Source organism: Mastomys coucha, unplaced genomic scaffold, assembly GCF_008632895.1.
Source record: "Mastomys coucha isolate ucsf_1 unplaced genomic scaffold, UCSF_Mcou_1 pScaffold22, whole genome shotgun sequence".
In the NCBI taxonomy this organism is placed as follows: Eukaryota; Metazoa; Chordata; class Mammalia; order Rodentia; family Muridae; genus Mastomys; species Mastomys coucha.
In genome coordinates, this window is record NW_022196905.1 from 63,167,950 (window position 1) to 63,173,259 (window position 5,310).

Genomic DNA, 5,310 nt, shown 5'->3' on the forward strand with positions numbered 1-5,310 from the left:
AGGTTTCCAAATCCTCGGTTCGTGGAACCCCACGCAGGTAGGAGCTGCGGGACGGCATCCTACAGTTCTGTAGATAGCTTTGGCTCTGTCTTCTGCTCCAGATAGTTCTCTGCTCAACAGCTTTCTCAGCTTGAGATAGCTCACTCTGCTTAAGATAGTTCTCTCTGCTTTATATAGCGCTTGAGTTTTCCAACCAAAGTCATAAAGCCAGAAAAAAAAAATTAAAATATCTATAATAGCTATCTAGGATAGCTTGTCGGTTTTCCAACAAAAATCAGAAAACCGGTTAGAAAACAATTCTAAAAGAGCTATGTTAGCTCTCCAAAAAGTTTTGTTTTCTGACCAAAGTCAGAAAACCTGGTAGAAAGAAAATTCTAAAAGCTCTCTGGATAGCTCCTGGGTTTTCCAAACAAAGTCAGAAAAACCTGCTAGAAAAATTTTAAAAGAGCTGTGTTCATTCTCCAAGCCATTCTCACTAGGTAGTGTCCTCTCTCTCTCTCTCTCTCTCTCTCTCTCTTTCTCCCTTTCTCTCACACACTCTCTCTCTCTCTCTCACACACACATACACACACACACAGAGACCAAAGCCCAGTGTTTTATTTACATATTGATTCATTAATTTATCATAAGTTCCCTTTTGATTAACCCACAAATAAATATTTTACGACCTTATCTCCTTGATTCATAGAAAAAGATGGCAAGTATATAGCTATAGATATATAGATATATTTTTAGCATAGCAAATAAACTCGGAGATCTGTCTGCCTTTGTAAATACAAACAATATGCTTAGCTGGGTGGGATCCTGTCATGGGATTCCCCAGTCCTTCACTTCCTGGTGCCCCTCTTATTACTTGAATCATTAGTCCTCATTTTTTTTTTAACTATTCTTTTCCCTTTGCTGACTTATTAGGGCAGTTCCCTCTATTCTTTCAGTCCATGAAGCCTCTTGTACAATTCATATTGCATCCTATGCATACAACATAGTTGAGAAGTCCTGTTTATACATTCTTGAAATCAGGTTTTTAGAGTTCTTTTCTATAGCTTTAAGGGTGGTCCTAAATGTCACAACTTTTACTGTTTTGCTAAGGAACAGTAGACATATTGAACATACCCCCACCTATCAGACTCACGCTGCTTCAAATCATCATGAAGTCATTAACCTTGGCAGGGAGAATATTCCCTGATAGCCTCGGCAGGGAAAATATTTCCTGAAGAAGGATCATGAAGTAAAATATATACATTATTATACAAACAAGTCTTATGCCTAGCCTGTGGAGGCCCATGTCCTGCTGACTGTGCCATGTATGGGTTGGCACTTCCCCATAGTGATAGGATGTAAAATGATAAGTTGATATAAGTTCTTCTAAATTAAACTTTGTCATGGTATTTTATCACAGCAACAGAAAGGGAGAAATTGTATTTAGGGAAATAGGATTGTTCCCTATTATTCCAGAATAGCTGCCTTATTCTATTACAGCTAATATTACTTTTTACTTAAGATTTTAAATGACTTATATCATTTCTTTTAAATTATTGTAAATTAGATGAATAAGTGATCTTTTGAACCTTTTCTAAGGAATTGATACAGTATTTAAATTATAAGTCATTTTGGCAACAAAGGAAATAATAATAATAATAAAAGGAAGTGTAGTACAAAGAAATCTCTCCACCTAGCTGACAAATTTTATTACTCTTTCATTTTAACTGTCATTTACAATATTATTGCTGCTTTTTTGGTTCATTTAAAAATGATCTATTAGCACTTACATGGGATAAATTGAATATTTAAGACAAATTAAAACATAAGGATATGTATATGAGACTTAGAATATGCTGTATTTTCTTCCTGGAACACTCAAACAATGTTTATCTTTCTACATTTAACAAAGTGAGCAAGAAACTAAACAAAACTGCAAGTATATTATTTAACTTCTGATTCATGTTTCTTCCCTCACCCTGTCTACTACCTTGTGATTTCTCTCCATTTGTATGAAGCTTCCTTTAGAAGACTGCTCCTTTAGCACTCTAAGAATGAACTTGATGCCAAGTTCATTCACTTTTTCATGACTTATTTCTTTTTATTCACAACATCTAAAAGTTTGACCTGGCCTGCAGGTCATGTTATTCGGGGGAACGAGGAGGGTCACAACCTGTGAATAAAAACTGGGGGAGAGAGAGACGACAGGACTCAAGGAAGCATTGCTTGTCAAGAGCCGTTTACTTAGTGCAGCCGACCATATTTAAAGCAAAAATCTTGGAGGGGAGGGGGAGAGGAAGGAGGGAGATGGAGGGTTACAAAATCTTCTGGGGTTGAGCTCTGGTGTGACAGGTGGGGAGCGGGTGGATGACAGGTGGAGAGGGGGTGGATTTCTGTGAATGTTCTTTTCCCAGGGCCAAGCCGGATCCTTGTGATTGTCAGGCAGGATGTTAATCTCAGGGTTCTCAATTAGCTGGGGCAGGATATTTATCTCAGGGCTCTCATGGATCCCAACAAAAGTTCACTGAGTTGACTAGCATTTTTTCTAAGAAATTTTCTATATTTTATGTTTCCATGTTCTTCTCCTTCTTTAGCCCTGTTAAAGAAATCTCAGTCTAATTCAATCCCTTTCCTTACTATTATATCTATTTAAACATCATCCCTTAGCATCCTTGTGGTTTTCAAACAGAGCAGGCCACCAGACTGAATAATAAAGTCTACTATAATGATGAATCCATTACAAATAAATTGAGCAATATTCTTAAATAACATCTCAAGACCCCTTTCACTAGTATTTGTGCTAGTGGAGATATAGGATGGAGAATTCTAGAGATTCTCAAATAAAAGTTCTCTCATCTGATTACTAATATAGCCATCCAATTATTGCTGAAAGGGTCTAGATGTTATTTACCTGTATGTTGTGAAAGAACAAGCAAATATATTACATATAAAATACTCATAATCCAGATACATGTTTGATAGGTGAGGTTATCTCCCCTGTAATTCTAACATATGAAGGCAGCAGGAAGGAATTATGAACAGAAAGCTGGCTAAGTGGGCTAACAAGGTCAGCAAGCTGTAGTCTTGATTAAGAACTCTATCTCCAAGATCAAGAATTAATAAATGGAACTTCATGAAACTGGAAAGCCTTTGTAAGGCACAGGACACAGTATTTGCTCTTCTTAAAAAGAATCTTCATCACACACAAGTAGCAGCTTACAAGAGATACAGTGCCCTCCTCTGGCCTTTGTGGCAACAACACTCATATGCACATATCCACATGCCTATATACACACATGTGCAAATAATTAAAAATAAAGTAAGTCTTTTAAAATTTGTTTTCTTTCTCTTTTCCTTAATACTCATTAATTCAACAAACTATTTTCTGGCTAGTTTATGCTAGGTCCTCTTTCAGACATATGAGTCATAACTATATGCTAGTGTACCCTTTAAGGTTGAAAAGCTCATTTTAGTAATTTGCATGAGTGAGTTTACAGTAAAAAGTGGCATAAACAGAAATAGCAATGAAAATATTCAATTATTATTCTACAAGATCCATATTACTGCCACATTTCAGAAGGAAAGGATTAATATTTTCACAGAATTTATTACAGTTAACTATTTTTTTCAAACAATTTTTGTCTGGCTCCTAGAAGGACACACACATGCACACTTAAAAAATGCTATTAATAAATATAACCTTATGTTACAACTGTAGAATCCATAGCCTGCTGTTCTTTTTAATGTGAAGTTAAAAACCATGCATATTTATTATAGTGAGCAAACTTGTAATATTTTAATTTAATGTTAAATTAAATTTAAGTCTGGTATCACCATGATTGTCTTCTGACCACACTGCACACTTTTCCAATGGTACTAGACATTGTTTCCATTTCTGTTTTGTTTGTTTGCTTGTTTGTTTGTTTTTATATTTCTTTCTTTTTAGAGACTGAGCCATTGTAGTTCTATTTAGGAAATTACAAATGGTATGCACTCACTGATAAGTAGATATTAACCCAAAAGCTCAGAATACCCAAGATACAATTCACAGACTACATGAAGTTCAAGAAGAAGGAAGACCAAAGTGTGGATACTTCAGTCTTTCTTAGAAGGAGGAACAAAATACTCAAGGGAAGATGTATGGAGACAAAGTATGAAACAGAGATTGAAGGAACAGCCATCCATAGACTGCCCCTTCTTGGGATCTATCCCCTATACAGTCACCAAACCCAGACACTATTGTGGATGCCAAGAAGTGCTTGCTTACAGAAGCTGTCTCCTGAGAGGCTCTGCCAGAGCCTGACAAATACAGAGGCAGATGCTCTCAGTCAACCATTGGACTGAGAACAGGGTCTCCAGTGGAGAAATTAGAGAAAGGACTGAAGGAGCTTGAGGGGTTTGCAACCCACAGGAAGAACAACTACACATGGAGGGACACCTGGCTCCAGTCGAATATGTAGCAGAGGATGGCTGTCGAGGGGAGAGGAGGCCCTTTTTCCTTTGAAGGCTTGATGCCCCAGTGTAAGGGAATGCCAAGGCAAGGAGGCAGGATTGGGTGGGTAGGTGGGGGAATACCCTCATAGAAGCAGGGGGAGGGGGGATGCAATGGGGCAAAATATCTAATTAAAAAAAAAAGAAAGAAAAGAAGAAAAGAACTCTATCTCAGCCGGGCAGAGGTGGCAGATGCCTTTAATCCCAGTATTTGGGAGGCAGAGGCAGGTGAATTTCTGAATTCAAAGTGAGTCTGGTCAACAGAGTGAATTCCAGGATAGCATCGGCTATACAGAGAAACCCTGTCAGGAAAAACAAATAAACAAACAAAAAAAATAGAACTTTATCTCATAAAACCAAAAAGAAAGAAAAAGTCAAAGAAAGGAAGGAAGGAAAAAAAGAGAAAGATGGATGATAACAGAACATATTCCAGACATCAACCTTGAGTCTGCACACAAATGTGTCCATACGCAAACGTACAGACATGCACGTTAACAGGAAGAAAGTAAAGAGGTTATGTAGATTTCCATATGTTGAAGAGAGTAAGACAACGTGGGGAAGGTAATTCAACTGAGCCCTAAGCTTGAGTTACGTGATAAATGAGGTGTAATGTCAGAAAACAAACAAGAGGAAAGAAAAACTAAAAACAAAAGACAGAAATAAACAAAGAAGAGCTAAGGAGGAAGATTACAACAGAATTCTGCAGTGGATTCCCTTGAGCCCTGGTGATTTGTAATCCTACAGATGCATGAAGTTAACTATTTAAAGAGTTCACTCCTGGGCATATACCCAAAAGATACTGCAACATGTAAGAAGGACACATGCTCCACCGTGTTCATA

At 37.3% G+C, this 5,310-nt stretch overlaps 2 non-coding genes across 2 annotated transcripts; both read right to left on the bottom strand.

Moving 5' to 3' along the window:
- Positions 1 to 255: 255 nt before the first annotated feature.
- Positions 256 to 319, bottom strand: LOC116071702. Its single transcript, XR_004111084.1, has one exon. It is a non-coding gene; the product is annotated as a U7 small nuclear RNA (small nuclear RNA).
- A 77-nt stretch (positions 320 to 396) lies between these two features.
- Positions 397 to 460, bottom strand: LOC116071680. Its single transcript, XR_004111070.1, has one exon. It is a non-coding gene; the product is annotated as a U7 small nuclear RNA (small nuclear RNA).
- Positions 461 to 5,310: the final 4,850 nt, after the last annotated feature.